Genomic DNA, 19137 nt, shown 5'->3' with positions numbered 1-19137 from the left:
AAGCAATTTAGATGTGCTCAGCATCTGGCCATCATAAAAGGTTTCGAGTGAGTCATGATTTTGCATCAACAGAGAGGGTTTGTCTTGCTTGTGGAGAGAATTGTATTCACCTCTCCTTCTGCCTGTGAGCTTCTCTATTACTTTATGATGATCAGTCTGATTTGTGTGTAAAGAGACTGGTGAGATAAGAATTTGGGGAAGGGAAGCAAGGAGAAGAGGAGGAGCACCCAGACAGCTACATATTCAAGGCAAAACAGATTTGGGGAGAATTACCTGTTTTTGCTTTTGAGAAGCCAGAAAGAAGGAAAGAAAAGAAAGAAAGAAAGAAAGAAAGAAAGAAAGAAAGAGAGGGAGGGAGGGAGGAAGGAAGGAAGGAAGAAGGAAAGAGAAAGAAAGAAAGAAAGAAAGAAAGAAAGAAAGAAAGAAAGAAAGAAAAGAAGGAAGGAAGGAAGAAGAGAAAGAAAGAAAGAAAGAAAGAAAGAAAGAAAGAAAGAAAGAAAGATTGAAAAAAGTGTCATTTTGTGAGTTAGGAGATGATTTCTGCTCCTAGCTGTCGGCTACTCAATCTCTTGGCACCTCAGTTTGCTCATCTGACAAGTGGGCCCCTTAACGGTTGCCCTATCCAGTTGAGAGGAAAGGAGAGCTCTTGCTTGACAGCACTGTTGGGTGCCAGCTGTGCTGTGGGCTCCTTAGATCTGCCATCTCATTTAATGCCCAAGACAGTCCCATGAGGGAAGTGGCATTAAACTCTTCTTCAGCTGAAAGAACTGAAACACGGAGAGTCAAAGTGGCTTGTCCAAGATCATAAAGCTTATCAGGACTCAAGCCCACATCTGTCTGGCTTCAAATCCTGTGTTCTTCCTATTACTTCATGCTAACAATGAGGTCATAGAACACATTCTAGTCTCCTCCTTGGAAGGGAAAAAGCACAAAGTGGCTTCCCTGCTGTAAGGCCCAAGATGTTCCTGGGTCCTTGGTCCCCACAGAGAGCCCAACTAAGCCCAGTTCTGTTTCCTCAGAGCCCTGCTTTCTGCTGTGGGAGCAGGTGGGTTGTTAATCTGATAAACGGCTTCCTGCTGAGGTGGGAGGGGAGCTACAGGGCTGCTGAATTGCCCTCCAGAGTGGCAGGTGGGAGACTCCTGTGCTTTCACCCACAGAATTGCTTTAGGACTATGATCTGAAAGGATGAGGGCTTTGGGGTTGGTTAGTCTGGGGTAGGAGACCTGGCTCTGCCTCTTGCTAGTATGTGACCTCATCTGCCTTTCAATGTACTCATCAGTAAAATGTGGATAGGAATGCACACCTTAAAGGGTAGATGTGAATATTAAATGAGATAATGTGGGAAATAAGCAAAAGCCTAGCACCTTTGTCATACATTATACACAACCAAGTAAAAGGCAGCTGTTGTTTCCATCAAGGAGGTGGGCAGACTTCCAGGGGAGCTATTTAAGCATTGAGTAGTTTTTGTGTCCCGTCCCTTATGTCCACATCACAGCCAATCATTTATTATTTATTTTATTTTATTTTATTTTATTTTATTTTATTTTATTTTATTTTATTTTATTTTATTTATTTATTTTATTTATTTTATTTTTTAGAAAATGTGTTCTAAATGCTCTGTCAGCTTCTGGGGAAGAGTATGTATGAGAGAGGCAGCATCCTTCTTCCTGTACAGCTCACAGTTGAGCTGGAACCACATGTGGTAGGGAAGTATCTGGTACAGTCACAGAGGGATCAGGATCTATGAATCTAAGCTTGACTGGCCCAATGAGGTCTCTTAGAGAGTCTGGCATTTTAAAATCCAGGCCTTCTCTCTGGGTGTAACAGGGGTCTTGTTATGGAGTTGTGAGATACACTCCTTCCTTTGTGGAGACAGCAAAGGCTAGGCTTATGGACTGCTGAGAGAAGGAGGAGGCAGAGCCCTGGGTGTGGGTGGTCTCCAAGGCAGTCCTGGGGGTGCTTCCCATCTGGTGCTGGGGAAAACCCATCACTTTTGTCAGAGACAGACTGATGCCTCTAGCTCAGAGTTTATGGGATAATTTACTTGTTATCTGAAGCATTTCTACAGTGTTAGGTGTTGCCATATCTGCCAGGGATGGTAAATATAGCAGGGACTTGCTCTAGCTCCCAGCTCACCCAGGTCACCTTGATGTTGGGCAGATCAGTGAGCACTTGGGGCCTCTCCTGGAAAGCAGTGAGATGGGTACCTAGGCTCAGGCATGGAACTTGGAGAAAAGGCTCATTGTCAGTCTCCCTGGTACAAGTCCAAGGTATAGCTGTTCTGGGGGTTGGATAGGGATAGACAGAGTTCACCCTTCTGGGCTTTTCAGATCTTCCATGATCCAGCCCCTTCCCATTCCACTCTACCCCACTATCCTGCTCATTCCTCAACATCTAGCTAGCAGGCAGTTCCTCATGAGTCCCCAGACACATTGAAGCTCACTCACACCTCACTGGTTTTGTTTGCAACTGGATTCCTACTGTTGAACTTCTCAGCCATAGCTAGCTCATCTTGCAAGCCCAGCTCCCATTCTGCCTTCTCCAGAAAGCTTTCCTTAACTTCTGTAGCACATGTTGACCTTCCTCCTTTCAGATCTCCCCATTTTAGTGACTATGCATTAATTATCTCATGCATTAATTCATTCAATGCATTGACAAGTCTTACTTGCTCTATATGAAAAATACTTCCCAAATCCATCTACTTCTCTCCATCTGTACTGCTTCCCACCCTAGTTACCTCTAGCTTGGATTATTAAATACCCTTGTAACTGGTCTTCCTGCTCTCACTCTGCCTCTCTCCAACTCCTCTGTACTCTGTGGAATATTTAGTGATATTTTATAAAGGCAAATTAGTTCAGTCACTCCCCTGTTTACAGTCTTCCAGTAGCTTCCCAAACTCATCTCCACAGCTCACAAGGTTCTGCTTTTCTGGTACATGGGTGCCTTCCCAGCCTCTTCTTATCCCATATTCCTTTTGTTCATTCTGCTTCAGACACCTCAGCCTTCTCTCCATTTCCCAAAAAGGCCAAACCATTACCACTGCCTCAAGGCCTTTCCACTTGCTAAGCCTTCTGCCTAGAATGGTCTCAGCTCCTCAATGCCTACTTCCTTCTCATCACTCAGCATTCTGTTCAACAGTAACCTCCTCAGGTCTTTCCTGAATACCCAATTCAAAGTAACTCCTTAAGTCACACTTTATCTCATTACACTATTTCCTTTATATTATTAACATGTTCTGAACTTATCTGCTTTCTTTGTACTGTCTCCTTCTTTTCACTAGATAGGAAGTACCTCCAGAATAGAAACAATATCTGTCTTGTTCACTGCTATATCCTCAGAGTTTAGAATAGTACTTAACATGTATGAAACCAAAATATGTTGCTTAATAACTTATTACATGGATATTAGGTGTCTTCTATGTATGAATCACTGAAAATCAGTAAATACTACCACTAATTAGAAATACAAATGCCTATCCTTGAAACAGGGTTTCACAGAGATGGTCTATGAAACTCTGGTGGTTTGCCAAGGAGTTTGCAACTGGTGTGATGAATTTAGAGAAAAAAAATGATCAAACAATTTTGTTCACATACACTTCACTAATTTTATTTTATTTTTTTATTTTTATTTTTTATTTATTTTTATTTTTTCAGTATATGAAATTTATTGTCAAATTGGTTTCTATACAACACCCAGTGCTCATCCCAAAAGGTGCCCTCCTCAATACCCATCACCCACCCTCCCCGCCCTCCCACCCCCCCTCAACCCTCAGTTTGTTCTCAGTTTTTAAGAGTCTTTTATGTTTTGGCTCTCTCCCATTCTAACCTCTTTTTTTTTTTCCTTCCCCTCCCCCATGGGTTTCTGTTAAGTTTCTCAGGATCCACATAAGAGTGAAAACATATGGTATCTGTCTTTCTCTGTATGGCTTATTTCACTTAGCATAACACTCTCCAGTTCCATCCACATTGCTACAAAGGGCCATATTTCATTCTTTCTCATTGCCATGTAGTACTCCATTGACACTTCACTAATTTTAAATGTAAGAGTAATTAAGATTTCTATAGAAATTCTATTACCTTATTAATAATTGTTTTATGATATTCACTGCAACTGTATTTTGGTCAGTTAATCATAGCTAATTTGAGTGATCAATTATAGATTATTTTGTATAATGTGTTTCACATCTTGTTAGTGTTAAAATTCTTAGTTATAAACATTTATGTTTTTAAAGTTACTTTCGTATTGTATTAAATCTTATGAATCTAAAGTAATTGAAGGGTACAGTTAATGATGAAGATAATATTATCAATAGTATAATACAGAATAATTCTGTAAGTATAATTATTGAATATGGTTACAGTATGAATATACAGCATGAATCTGTATGAGCTAGGACAAAATAATCTATGAGAGTTTTGAGTTAGTATATTATCTAGAAAAGAGATGTTCAGTTAGGAAATACATTGCTGAATGTTTGAAAATTGGACTTTATTGCATTGTCCAATGCAATGGACAATGGTCCCCAAAGACACTGTTTCTTGTAACACTTTGCCCTATAGTGGCAAAACGCCACCAAATTTGGACACAATTTTTAAACAAAATATGATTACCTCTCTGGTAAATCAAGTAATATTTCCTAGAGTGAGTGTAGGAAGCTAATTTTGTCAGTAAATGTAAAGAAGAGACCAAAATGATAAGACTGTTATTCAAAATTGTACTTCTTGATGCAAAATTACATATAAGTCATATAATTGTGAAGATCTTTGAATAACCAGCCTAAGAAAATAATAAATATTGGGTTTAGAGAAAAAGCAGAACAAACTTTTGGCACAATTATTTTATCAAAAGATCCTGTTGAAAGTAAGTAAAGAAAGCAAGTAGGTGTGGAACCTGATTCAAGCCAATCCTCATTGAGCTGACTGTAGACATCTTGGTAAAAAGTTGAAAGCAGTTAGTCTCTCTCACTGTTTGAAGTAATTATTAATTTAAATAATATTATTGTTTTATTTACAGATTTTAAAATTAAGGTGGGTGGCTAAACATGCTGGATTGAACACATGTTTACTCCCCACTCCCTTCCAAAAGTTGTCAGTAAATGGATTTTTAGTAAAGCATAAAGTGGACTTCTGTTTTAATCCATGATGAACTAATAGGGGCCACTTTTATCCTGCCACAGAAATCACTGGAAACTCTTATAAAGAGTATGAAACACCTGTTTTCTGATATTGGACTAGAGGTATCACAGATTGTGATTCCTGAGAGAAGAGAGAAAAATGAGGCAAGTTCTATTATCACTTAGGTTTCTACCTGGAAGCACATTCCAGATCACGAAGCTGGGAGGGGAATCCCAAGTATGGCATGGTGGTCACACTTAGTTGAAGAGAGAGATTGGAGTTCAGGGAAACTGAGGCAACTGAAAGTTGTAAGGAAGAATTGCATACAAAAGGGAGTTATACAGAAAAGTTCTCCAGAAATCTCTTTTTAAGTTATTAATTAATTAATTTATTTATTTTTGAGAGAGAGAGTGTGTGTGTGAGTGGGGGAGGGTCAGAGGAAAAGAGAGAGAGAATCTTAAGCAGATTCCATGCTCGGCACGACCCCAATGTGAGGCTTGATCCCACGACCCTGGGATCATGACTTGAGCTGCAATCAAGAGTAAGATGCTCAAGCGACTGAGCCACCCAGGTGCACCATAAATACTAAGAAGTAATAAGAAAAAATGATGAAAATTTTTCTAAATTAGATAAAAATGCTAAGACAAAGATACAAGATGCTAAATAGAATAAACTTACATACACAGAAACTCATATCAAACCATATCATAATCAAGTTGTTAAAAACTAATATTAAAGAGCTAAAGATAAAAATCAGTATGTACAGAAAAACAAAGATAAGAATTACTACAGGGGTGCCTGGGTGGCTCAGTTGGTTGGGCGACCAGCTTCAGCTCAGGTCATGATCTTATGGTTTGTGAGTTTGAGTCCCTCGTCGGGCTCTGTGCTGACAGCTCAGAGCCTGGAGCTTATTTCAGATTCTGTGTCTCCCTCTCTCTCTACCCCTCCCCTGCTCATGCTCTGTGTCTCTCTGTCTCTCAATAATAAAAACGTTAACAAAATTAAAAGAAAAGAGTTACTACAGACTTCATGTGTAAAGCTATGCAAGCCAAGAGACAATGGAATGGCTTCTTTAAAGTGCCAAAAGAAAAAAATAAGACAATTTGGACATAAGTGAAACTATTTTTCAAACGTGAAGGCAAAAAACAAACAAACAAACAAACAAAAAACATACAAAAAAACAAAAAGAAAGAAAGAGGCTTTTCATACAAACAAAAGTCGAAAGAATTTGTTGTCCAGAAACTTGCACCATGTGAAAGATTATTCAGGCAGAAAGAAAATATCAGGTGGGAATATGGATTTACACAAAGAAATGAAGAGTGCTTGAAATGGTATATATATGAGTAAATATAAAACACTTTCTTCTCCTTCATTTTAAAATGTATTTATAGTTTATAAGTTAAAGCAAAAATTACATGCATGGTAGGATTTAGACCATCTGTAGAAGTGAAATGTGTGACAATAGTAGCACGAAGGATGGGAGAAATGAAATGATAGTATATTTTTGTTATGACATTTTTACATTATGCCAGAAGTGATATAATAAACATTATTTGAAATAAGTGTAAAATGAAAATGTAAATAATAAATAAGTAAAATATACATGTTTCAAATCCTAGAGTAACTACTAAAAAAAAAAACTTCTAAAACAAAGAGGTATAGCTAATAAACTAATCTTGTAGATTAAATGGAGGGCTAAAAATATTCAATTATTACAAAAGAAGTCAGGAATAGGGGCGCCTGGGTGGTTCAGTTGGTTAAGCGTCTGAGTCTTGATTTTGGCTTAGGTTATGTGATCTTACAGTTGGCGAGATTGAACCCATGTCAGGCTCTGCACTGTCTCTCCTATCTCTCTGCCCCTTTCCAACTTGCACACATGTGTTCTCTCTCCCTCTCTCTCTCTCTCTCTCTCTCTCAAATAAACGTTAAAAAAAAATTTTTTTTTTTAAGTCAGGAGCAAAGGAAAAAAAGAACAATGAACAGATAGGACCAAATAAACAAATAGGAAGATGGTAGAATTAAGCCCAACCATCTTAATAATTATATTTATTATAAAGAATCCAAACACCCCACTTATAAGGCAGAGATGGTCAGACCAACTGGATTAAAAAAGCAAGACCCCTGTGCTCGCTTCGGCAGCACATATACTAAAATTGGAATGATACAGAGAAGATTAGCGTGGCTGCTGCGCAAGGATGACATGCAAATTCGTGAAGCGTTCCATATTTTTACTAATATAACACTGTATGTCAACTAACTAGAATTAAAGACAATAAAAAAAGAAAAAAAAAAGCAAGACCCAACTGTGCACTATCCAGAGGAAACCCATTTTATTTAATTAATTAATTAATTAATTAATTAATTTTTTAATATATGAAATTTATTGTCAAATTGGTTTCTATACAACACCCAGTGCTCATCCCAAAAGGTGCCCTCCTCAATACCCATCACCCACCCTCCCCTCCCTCCCACCCCCCATCAACCCTCAGTTTGTTCTCAGTTTTTAACAGTCTCTTATGCTTTGGCTCTCTCCCACTCTAACCTCTTTTTTTTTTTTTTTTTTTCCTTCCCCTCCCCCATGGGTTTCTGTTAAGTTTCTCAGGATCCACATAAGAGTGAAACCATATGGTATCTGTCTTTCTCTGTATGGCTTATTTCACTTAGCATCACACTCTCCAGTTCCATCCACGTTGCTACAAAAGGCCATATTTCATTCTTTCTCATTGCCATGTAGTATTCCATTGTGTATATAAACCACAATTTCTTTATGCATTCATCAGTTGATGGACATTTAGGCTCTTTCCATCATTTGGCTATTGTTGAGAGTGCTGCTATAAACATTGGGGTACAAGTGCCCCTATGCATCAGTACTCCTGTATCCCTTGGGTAAATTCGTAGCAGTGCTATTGCTGGGTCATAGGGTAGGTCTATTTTTAATTTTCTGAGGAACCTCCACACTGCTTTCCAGAGCAGCTGCACCAATTTGCATTCCCACCAACAGTGCAAGAGGGTTCCCGTTTCTCCACATCCTCTCCAGCATCTATAGTCTCCTGATTTGTTCATTTTGGCCACTCTGACTGGCGTGAGGTGATATCTGAGTGTGGTTTTGATTTGTATTTCCCTGATAAGGAGCGACGTTGAACATCTTTTCATGTGCCTGTTGGCCATCCGGATGTCTTCTTTAGAGAAGTGTCTATTCATGTTTTCTGCCCATTTCTTCACTGGGTTATTTGTTTTTCGGGTGTGGAGTTTGGTGAGCTCTTTATAGATTTTGGATACTAGCCCTTTGTCCGATAAGTCATTTGCAAATATCTTTTCCCATTCCGTTGGTTGCCTTTTAGTTCTGTTGGTTGTTTCCTTTGCTGTGCAGAAGCTTTTTATCTTCATAAGGTCCCAGTAATTCACTTTTGCTCTTAATTCCCTTGCCTTTGGGGATGTGTCGAGTAAGAGATTGCTACAGCTGAGGTCAGAGAGGTCTTTTCCTGCTTTCTCCTCTAAGGTTTTGATGGAGGAAACCCATTTTAAATACAAACATACACATAGATTAAAAGGATGGATAACTTATACCATGTAAGCACCAATCATAACAAAACTAGAATGACTATGTTAATATCAAAGTATACCTTAGAACAAGAAATGTTACATGGAATAAATAGGGTCATTTCATAATAATTGAGAGTACAGTTGGTCAAGAGGACATAACAATTCTAAATGTGTGTACACCCAATAACAGAGCTTCAAAATAAATGCAGCAAAAATTGATAGAGAAATGAACAAACTCAGGATTATTGTTAGATATTTCAATATTCTTCCTTCAAACAAACTGAAAAAATTAGTAGAGATATAGAAGATAAAAAACAATACTATCAGCCAACTCAACCTAGTTGACATTTACAGAATACATTACCAAAAACAGCAGAATACACATTCCTTTCAAGTGCATATGAAACATTCACCAAAGTAGGCCATATTACGAGCCATAAAACAGGGGTCCCTGGGTGGCTCAGTCAGTTGAGTATCTGACTTCAGCTCAGGTCATGATATCGCTTTTTATGAGTTTGAGCCCCTTATTGGACTTGCTGCTGTCAGCACAGAGCCAGTTTCAGATTCTCTGCCCCCTTCTCTTTTCATCCTTCTGCTGCTCATGCTCTCTTTCTCAAAAAAAAAAAAAAAAAACACTAAAAAAAACCCCAATCTCAATTAATGTAAAACAATTAAATCATACAGAGTACGTACGTTCTCTAATAAGAGTGGAATTAAGTTAAAAATTAATAATATATATTCAGAAAAAACAACACACTTCTAAATAATGTAAAGGTAAAGTTAGAAATCACAAGGAAATTTTAAAATATTTTAAATGAAGATGAAAGTTTTCAAACTTATGGGATGCAGCTTAGACAGTCCTTAGAAGAAAATTTATAGCTTATCTTAGAAATGAAGACAGGTCTCAAACGCATGATCTAGACTTCCACCTTAAGAAGCTAGGAGCAGAGGAGCAATTTGAACCCAAAGGAAGTAGAAGAAAGGATATAATAAAGATCAGCAAACAATGAATCAAAAAATAGAAAAAAGAGAAAATCAGTGAAACTAAATATTTGATTTTTAAAAATCAATATAATTGATAACATCTAAATAGAATAATCAAGAAAAAGAAGACACAAATTATCAGGATCTGGGAAAAGAGAAAACATTTCTAAAATCCTACATTAACTAAGGAGATAAGAAAAGGATATTATGAATAACTATGGGAATACGCTTGAAAACTTGGATGAAATGGGATAATTCCTTGGAAGACACAAATTTTTAACACTGACTCAGGGAGAAATATTCCTGAATATCAATATAATAATGAAAGTAATTAAAATTATATTAAATTCTCCCAGAAATTCTTGATGGTGCTACTGGTGAATTCTATCAAACATTTAAGGAAGAAATAATACTTAACTTTCAGAAAGTAAAATTAGATAGTGAACTTTTCAGCTCATTTTATGAGGCCAATATCAGTTTGATTTCAAAACCAGAGAGAGACATTACAAGAAAAAAATTACAAACTAATATCCATTACGGACATAGGTAAAATCCTTAACAAACTATTAGCAAAATGAATACTAAAAGGAAAATACATTATGATTCAGTGGGGTTTATCCCAGGAATGCAAGGCTATTTAATATTTATATGTCAAACAAGTGTAACTTACAACATTAGCAGAAATGAAGGGAAAAAATATCATCTCTATAGATGCATCAAAAGCCTTTGGCAAGATTCAACACTTATTTATGATTTAAAAAGACATAAACCTCAGGGTGCCTGGGTGGCTCAGCTGGTTAAACACCTGACTTTTGATTTTGGCTCAGGTCATGATCTCATGGTTCATGGGTTCGAGCTTCATGTCGGGCTTAGCACTGACAGTGTGGAGCTTGCTTGGGATTCTCTCCCTCTCCCTCTCTCTCTGCCCCTCCCCCCGACTCATGCGTACGTGCTCTCTCTCTTTCTTTCTTTCTTTCTCTCAAAATAAATAAATAAACTAAAAAAAAAAAAGGCACAAACCTCTCAGTAAAGTATGAATACCTGGGAACTTCATCAATCTGGTGAAGGACCTCTCATGAAAACCTACAACTGATGCTATACTTAATGGTAAAAGACTAAATATTTTCCCTCTAAGATGGATGTCTGCTTTTACCACTTATATGTAATATCTTTCTGAAGGTCCTAGCTATAGCAGTAAAGGGAGACATACAGATTGGCAAAGAAGAAGTAAAATAGTATTTATTTGCAGATGACATGATTGGGGTATGTAGAAAATCCTAAGGATTCTACAGAAAAACTACTGGAACTAATAAGTATGTTGATAAGTTCACAGGATACAAGTTAATGTTTAATTTTTCCCTTGTATACTAGCAATGAATAATTTTGAAATGGGGTTTTTAAAATATCACTTATAGGGGTGTTGGCTGGCTCAGTCAGAAGAGCATGCAACTCTTGATTATGGGGTTATGAGTTTAAGTCCAATGTTGGGTGTAGAGATTACTTAAATAAATAAAATTAAAAAAAATACTTAAACTGTTTTAAAAGTAAAAATAAAAATACCATTTACAATAGCATATGAAACACCCTAGCTTGGGGAGATTGTATGTGAGGGGAAATATGGGTTACATAGAAACTCTCTGTACTTGGATTTTGTTGTGAGCCTAAAACTGCTCTAAAAACTGAAGTCTATTTTTTAAGAAACAAACAAACAAAAACACATGAAATATTCAAAGACACATTTTACAAGATTTGTTTGAGATTTGTACACTAAAAACTACCAAACATTACTGCGTTAGAGTAGACCTACATGAATGGAGAGATATACCATGTTTGTGGACAAGAAGACTTAATGTTGTTAAGATGTCAGTTTTTCCAAATTGACCTGTAGATTCAGTGCAATCACAATCAAGCTGATTCTAAAATTTACAGGGTAACACAAAGAACCTAGAATGGCCAGAACAATTTTGAATGGAACAAAGTTGGAAGTCTTACACTACTTAATTTGAAGACTCCCTATAAAGTTGCAATTATCAAGACATTCTGGTACTAGCATAGGGATAGATATAACGGTTAATAGAAGATGATAGAGAGTTTAGATATAGGCCCACACATAAATAGTCCATTGAGTTTTTAAAAAAAGACCAATGTATTTCGATGGGGAGGAGGGTTTTTAAAAGAAATGATGCTGGATCAAGTGGATATCTATATTGAGATAAAGAGCCTCAACCCTTACTTCACACCATACACAAAAGCAGCTAAAAATGGATCCCAGACCTAAACATAAAAGTTAAAATTATAAAACTTCTAGAAGAAATTGTAGAAAAATATCACCACTGCACAGTAGGCAAGGATTTCTTAAATAGGATACAAAAGCCACAAACAAACAAACAAAAAAAGAGGGGCACCTGGGTGGCTCATTCGGTTGAGCATCCGACTTCGGCTTAGGTCATGATCTCACAGTCTGTGAGTTTGAGCCCCACGTCGGGCTCTGTGCTGACAGCTCAGAGCCTGGAGCCTGCTTCGGATTCTGTGTCTCCCTCTCTCTCTGCCCCTCTGCTGCTCATGCTCTGTCTCTCTCTCTCTCTCTCTCTCTCTGTCAAAAATAAATAAACATTAAAAAAAAAAAAAGAAAAGCTATCCTTAAAAAAAGAAAAAAGAAAAATTGAGAAATTCAACTTCATGAAAAGGTAAAAAACCCGGGTGGAACTGGCCCAAGAAAGAAGTTAAAGGAATTCTAAGGATGATGAAAGGGGCTCCTGGGATATGGCTATACAGCAGGACTAGAAGCATCCAGTCTAGATTGGAGCAGAAAGGCTCTGGGAAAGGTGTGTTCAAGGGATCCAGGGACTTACAATGTGTTTGAATAGATGAAGAGGAGATTAACACAGTGGAAAGTTTGGAGATGGGTTAGTGGAAGGTGCATAGAAACTAAGCAAAATAATAAGACAAGTATTTAGTTACTAGTTGTGTAAGGAGGAAGGAGAATGATGGAAGACTGCAGAGCTTGCCTGTAGTAGTGTTACAGGTGATAGGGATATAAGCATTGAATATTAATCCAACTAAAAATTGATATTGAAAGGGTGGAAGAGGAGAAGTGTGGTGTGTGAGTGGTGTGTGGTGGTTTCCAGGAATGGTGAAAGAGACTTAAATCCTCATCTTTATAAGCACTAGTTACATAGAAAGAGGGGGGACAACAAGGCAAGAAATGCAGAGTGGCTGCTTCTCATAATAAGTCTTCCAGAATTTTCTGAATCACTGAACTGTATGTATATGGACATGACTTGAAGCCAGGTACTGGCACTTGCTGATTGTGTGACCTTGGGCAAATCACTCAACCTCTCTGTTCCTCAGTTACATCATTTGTTGAAAACTACGTAATTGTTGTGCTTACCTCAGAAAGTTATTGTTAGGGTGAACTAGTTTAATCTATGTAAAATATCTGGAATAGTGCCTGGTTCAAAGTGAGAGCTTTGTAGGTGTTACTGTTGTAATTATGTACAAGCATTATTAAAATAAAAATTGTACTGAATCTTAAAAAAGGTTTTTACCTAATATTGGTGGTCCATATGTATTTACCTAACATGTCTTTATATCCCATTAAACAAATAACTTCATAAGAAATAAATTGTATTATCTGCCGTTTTCATCTAAAGAAGCTGAGACTCAGAGAACTTTAACCACCTGCTCAAGATCAAGCAACTAGTTATTGCCAATTGCCCCAATGTTAGGATCTCAATTGGGTCCGTCTGGCCACAAATCCCAGCCTTTTCCCATTCTGCTGTTTTATAGCCCAGGCTAACCATAAGCTCCTATGCGGAGTGGGAGTAAGCAGGATGCAGTCCTCCATATCTCCTCGAGAAACTGACAGAACACCATGGAAGGCACTCAGTGAGTAGTTCCGGAAGGAAAGACCTAGCCTGAATTGAGTGCTCAGTAAATTTTGGTTGAATGAATGAATGAATGTGCATGGTTTTGAAGCCCCGGGCAGATGTTAGGACGCTCCCCAGGAATGCTGGTTGTGTGTGGGGGGAGAGGACAGTTTCTTAAAACTCCATTGTGCCTAAACTCCAGGCTGCCTAGATGCTAAAATAACTTAGGCTGCAGGGTCAGGTCTGCCCATCCTGTACTTACCCCACCAGCCCAGCCCTCTTCACAGGGCCTGGAGCTGAACAAGATGAAGACTGACTTTATCCAGCCAGTAAATTTCATGTATTCAAAAAAAAAAAAAAAAAAGAATCCAGAAACTTTGACAGACCTTTATATTAATGTGACATTTATTACTCCCACCTCCAAAGTGGCCCAGAACCCTACTTCTGTAGATATCTTCAGTTTGACCAACATGAGCAAGCTAGCTTTCTTGTGTGTGTGTGTGTGTGTGTGTCACTTTGTACAAAAAACTCAAGGCTTTAATAACAGAACAAAGATGTGAAAGGCATGTTGACTGGCTGGTTTTATCGAAGTGAACCTTACAGAAGTGGGTTAAAAAGGTCTTCAGCAGTCGCTTCCTGTCCCACTTAGTAAATATTCCTTCCCTGTGGTAGCAGCTTTCTCCGAGAAACTCCTATTGTGATGGAGTTGTCTTCCCAAACTTGGAAAAGCCAAGGGCTGCTAGGTGGCCCCATGGTCTCTCAACCTCTAACCAAGCCTGGAGGATCCAAATAAAAAATTTCTGGGCCTTAAAACGAAATTGTACTCTGACTCAAACCAGAACCTGTCCACAGGTTCAGCTCCCCCTGTGGCAGTGACCCTTGTTCTGCAACGGAAGTGGGGGTGGAGGTTGAGGGACCTCAGTTTAGCTCCCGCAGACAGAATGGCTGCCCTCATCCCAGGTGGCTTTTGATTGAAAGAGGCCCATGTGGAGCTTCCTCTGTCCCTCCTAAGGTAGTGGGGGGGGGGGGGGTCTGTTGTCATGAACTAGGAGTTTGAAACCTTGTTTCCAAGCAGTGGCTCTGCTAAAAGTGACCTTGTGCCAGGAAAACCTCCCTGTGTCTTGATTTGTGCTTGTTTACGGTGAGGGGTTTAGAGTTGCTGAGTGATTTTCAAAGTTTTCCCCCTAGTAGCAAGACTCTTTGTACAAAGGAAATCTGTCTGCATGCCCGATATGGAAGAGGCAGAGCTGCTCTGTTTACTTTGAAGGTGGACTTTCTCTTCCTCTGTGTGGCCATACTAGATGTAGCTCTAAACTTCTGTGTTTTAATTTTTTCCCCCTAAGTTGGATAACATATTAATAGGACAGGGGGAGAAGGACCAGAAAGACGTTAAGATGTGAAAGGGACCAAATTAACAGATCACAGGCTATGCTTTTCCACATCGAAAAGGAAGATAAAAGGTATTATAGAAGATGTTAGTAAATTGTTTCTCTGAAAAGCCTTACAGATCATGGCATGAAATTACATTAAGTTGTATATGTGCCATCTTCAAAAGAATAACGTTATAGCACCATCAGTGGACGCTGTTTTGGCTGTGTGAACCTTGTAGGTAAGAGGAGATGGACATTCACAGGCCTGGCTTTTCCTACTCATGTAAATAGTATGAGTTTTCACTGTTAAAACAGTTCATTTCATTGCTATCTTATTTCTGTCACAGGCCCTGAGAGCTTGGTTGGGCCAAGGGTCACTCAGAAAATAACCAGCTTCCACTTTTTTAATTATGCAAACTAGAGCTAGATGACTGAGATCTTGCCTTTGGTCTGCAAGACATAGGGAGTTTTGCAAGCCCTAGGGGAGTGCAGAATTTCCTGAAGATGTTGCAAGGTGGCCGGCTTTCTTCTGAAGTCATGCAATATTCTCCTTCGCTTTGGTTATGACTGCAGAGGTGCTGGGAAGCCAAATGAAAACTGGCACCTTGGAGCGGGCTTCTCTCCACAGGCCCCTGAGGTGAGGTCTGTTCCCTTAGAGGGAAAGGTGTCCCTGCTCTCATCTAAAGGTGTTTGGTTCAATTCCACCTCTCAGTTACTTCATTGGCAGTTTTCCAAACCAAAAATATTTTTGCAGAGGGAAGGGCATGCAAAGGCTTGAAAATTTAGAGAGCAGAGAGCTGGATGGCCCAGATTTATGAAAGTTCCTATTCTGCTAGTTTAAATTGGAAAAGGATCTAGGAATTCCCAGAGAAAGAGAGCTTCATTGAGAAAGAACAAATTTCATCAGAGAATTTTATCACCAGCTACATGGGGCATCCTGATGCAGTCACTGCCCCACACCTCTTAGCCGCCATGAGAGGAAGGCCTGGGCAGCAGACGCCCCAGAAGCTAGGCCCAACCTCACTCAAGCCTCCTGGGCACATTGCAGAGGAAAGTCACCCCTGTTCCCCCACTCTACCCACATCCCAGTAGAGGTGAGCTTCTAGACATCCTTACTCTTCTTTTTTCTACCAGCGCATAAAATACGCAGTTATTAAAGATTTTCATATTTTAGAATAATATCACTTACCTTGGTCTCGGTAAATCTTCAGCGCATCACTCCTCTCTGCTAAGGAGTAGGAAGACCAGCTAGTTTTTTTTATCATGACTATAAGCAGAAGATGCCAAATAATACCATACAGAGATTCCACTAAGTACATTAAGTTTGGTGGGGTTTTTAAGTGTTTGAGAATCTCATGGGAATGAAATGATTCAAAGGACAAAATTTAAAAAACACATAAAGTCATCATTCTCTGAAAATAATAGCATATGAATTAGTTCCTGAAGCATTTAAATAGAAAGTGAAACTGAATCACAGTTTATTTTTCATAGTAAAGCTATTTAGAATGCAAGTCCTCTTCCCTGAAAGAGCAACAGGGTTTTTGTAAAACATTTCTTCCTGTTCTCTGAAATTAGGAGTTCACAAGAAGACCTGGGGGTTATGCTTTTTGAAGGTAACACTTTACTTCAACAATGAAGAATGCCACATGGAAATCAGGGAGTGGTGTTCTGGAGAGGAGACGTGTACCCCCTGAGTCAGCAGAGCATATGACTGAACCGCAGTTTGGGTCAGACACCCAAGGCCAGGGAAGCAGCTGCTCAGTCCTGTGTACACCGAGAGCTGAGCAAATGGTGATATCTGTGTCAGAGGGGTCTCACGATACCGTTGAGAGTTAGCTTGGGTGAGCTGGAGCTCAGTATATATATCAAGGGCCTCGAGAAAGTATAGGAAGAGTTGGGAAGACTAGGTATGTAAAGGGGGTGGGAAAGAATCTTTCTCAAGAAAATTGATTTTGTAGGTTTTTCATTTGTAGGGTGGCAAGGTCCCTTTCCCTCCCATCTGCTTGAAAATACTTTACTGTCCCAGTAGAGTTCTAGTCCAGACCCTGGTTGACCCCATCTTCTTAATCATGCTTGCTGTTTTTCTATTTTCTCCAATTTCAGACTTCTGTGTCTTAAAAAAGAATACATGGTGGGTCTTATCTGCCTCTGGGGCTTTCCTCTTGAGGCTGCCCCTGCCTGGGTCATACCTTTGCCTTCCTATCCCCCTATTTCCACTTCTTACCCCCATCCATCCTTCCATGCCATCACAGATGTTCCACTTATTTCTGACCACCTCACCGTACCCTGTACTTTTAAGTGGTGTGACCAAAAAATCTAATGTCCAAATCGGAATACTTTTGGAAGTAAAAGGGATGCTTGTAACCAATGATGCTGAGATAATAAAGTAGGGACTATCCCAAGCAAACCAGGATGGATGTTCCTCTTCAACGCATTTACCCTTGTCATGTCTCCTTCCCATAGGAAGGTTGACGATTCTGAGGGCGATGACTGCCTTGTCTTTGCATCCCTTCTCATGTCCAGCCAGTACTTTTTTTTATATATAAAATAAACTTTTTATTTTGAAATAATTACAGATTTATATAAAGCTGTGGAGAATTACAGAGTTCCTGCATACCCCTTACCCAATTTCCCCCATTATTTACATTTTGCACTTCCATGGTACATTTATTAAAACTAAGGAACTGTATTGGTTTATTATTATTAACTAACGTCCAGACCAGTTTTTCTATTAATGTCCTCTTCCTGTTCTGATCCAGACTAGAATACCATACTGTGTTTAGTTTACATGTCTCCCCGGGTCAGTCTTTCCTTGTTTTCATGACTTTGTGCCATGAGAGGTACTATCCAAATTTCATGAAGAAATGTGACCAAACTGGATTTGTCTGTTTTTGTGTAATTAGACCCAGGTTATGGTTTTGGGGAAGAATACCGTAGAAGTGAAGTCCTTTCTCATCACACATATCAGGGGGCACATGATAGCACTGGGGATATGAACTTCATCACTTGGTTAAGGTGTTGTGTTTCCTTTCCCTATTCTGTGGAAGCAGGTCACTAAGTTTAAACCACTCTCAAAGGGTGGACTAACTCCACGTCCTATAAGGAGTACTATCTACAAACAGTATTATTCATTGATTTATTTTAAAACTGATAATTATTTTCTGACCTTATTTCCATTTTCTGTTTAAAAGCCTGTGGACGAACAGCTTAAAATCACCCAGGGTTTTTCCTACCCACTCAGTGGCCTGAGCAGTGGGAGCTGCAGACCAGCCTGCTGTGGAGGACCATGCATGCCTTTCTTCAGTAGTAAGCACTTGTTTGCTTTCCAGTACTACAAGATGCTCCAGACTTGTCTTGTATTTTTCCTACCCCAGCCTTAGAACCCGCCAATTTCCCAAGGAGGCTTGTATCCTTTTATTGGAAAATGACATTTAGAAACAAAGATGTAGCACAGTTCTTTGAGCTGAACTGAAATCTGCTCTGGTCCTCCTGAACTAACTTAAACCTGGCAGGAGTGTGTGAGAGGCACATGCAATAGCCCCAGAGCTGTGTGGTGACCGGGTGACAGAGGTGGTTGTGGTCCATTTGGGCATTAGTCCATTTTGCTTCCTAATGAGTGAGTAGTGAGCTCCTGTGTCCTTACTTGAGGGCCCTACCCCTGCAGGGTGTGAGAGAAAACTAAAGAGGTGTCTCTGGGCCCAGAGTGGGGAGCAGTGGGATACAGCAGCTTCTTCCCCTCTATACCCTGGTCATTAGTAGGACAGATGGAGGGGCCCTTCTTTATCTGTGATTTTTAACAATTTTGTTTAACATTTTTTGAGGTATAATTGACCTGTACCACTTTATGAATTTCAGGTGTACCACATCATTTGATATTTGCGTATGTTGTGAAATGATCACCACAGTAAGTCTAGTTGACATCTGTCACCACACCTGGCCCGGATTTACGTGTTTTTTTCTTGTGATGAGCACTTTTAAGATCTACTCTCAGCAAACTTCAAATGGGCAATACAGTATTATTAACTATAGTCCCCATGCTGTACATTATATTCCCAGGACTTAATTACTTTATAACTAGAAGTTGGTGCCTTTTGTCTCCTTTGACCCATTTCACCACCAACCCTCCCCATGCCCCACCAGTCTTGAAACCACCAATCTGTTCTCTGTATCTTTGAGCTTGGTTTTTAAATATTTTAAAATTTTTATTTGTAGATTACACATACAAGTAAGATCATATGATATTTGTATTCTTCCATC

General features: G+C 39.1%; 1 long non-coding RNA gene and 1 other non-coding gene across 2 annotated transcripts; both read left to right on the top strand.

Annotated features, from left to right (window-relative positions):
* The first annotated feature begins 521 nt into the window (after window positions 1–521).
* LOC122241517 lies at window positions 522–19007 on the top strand. The gene is made up of 4 exons (XR_006221698.1): window positions 522–1045; window positions 13431–13529; window positions 18072–18186; window positions 18736–19007. It is a non-coding gene; the product is annotated as an uncharacterized LOC122241517 (long non-coding RNA).
* LOC122241627 lies at window positions 7238–7344 on the top strand. The gene has a single exon (XR_006221869.1). It is a non-coding gene; the product is annotated as a U6 spliceosomal RNA (small nuclear RNA).
* Window positions 19008–19137: the final 130 nt, after the last annotated feature.

Source organism: Panthera tigris, chromosome C1 (assembly GCF_018350195.1).
Source record: "Panthera tigris isolate Pti1 chromosome C1, P.tigris_Pti1_mat1.1, whole genome shotgun sequence".
NCBI classification, from domain to species: domain Eukaryota; kingdom Metazoa; phylum Chordata; class Mammalia; order Carnivora; family Felidae; genus Panthera; species Panthera tigris.
Note: the sequence above shows the minus strand (reverse complement) of the source record. Positions and strands in the feature narration are given on the sequence as shown.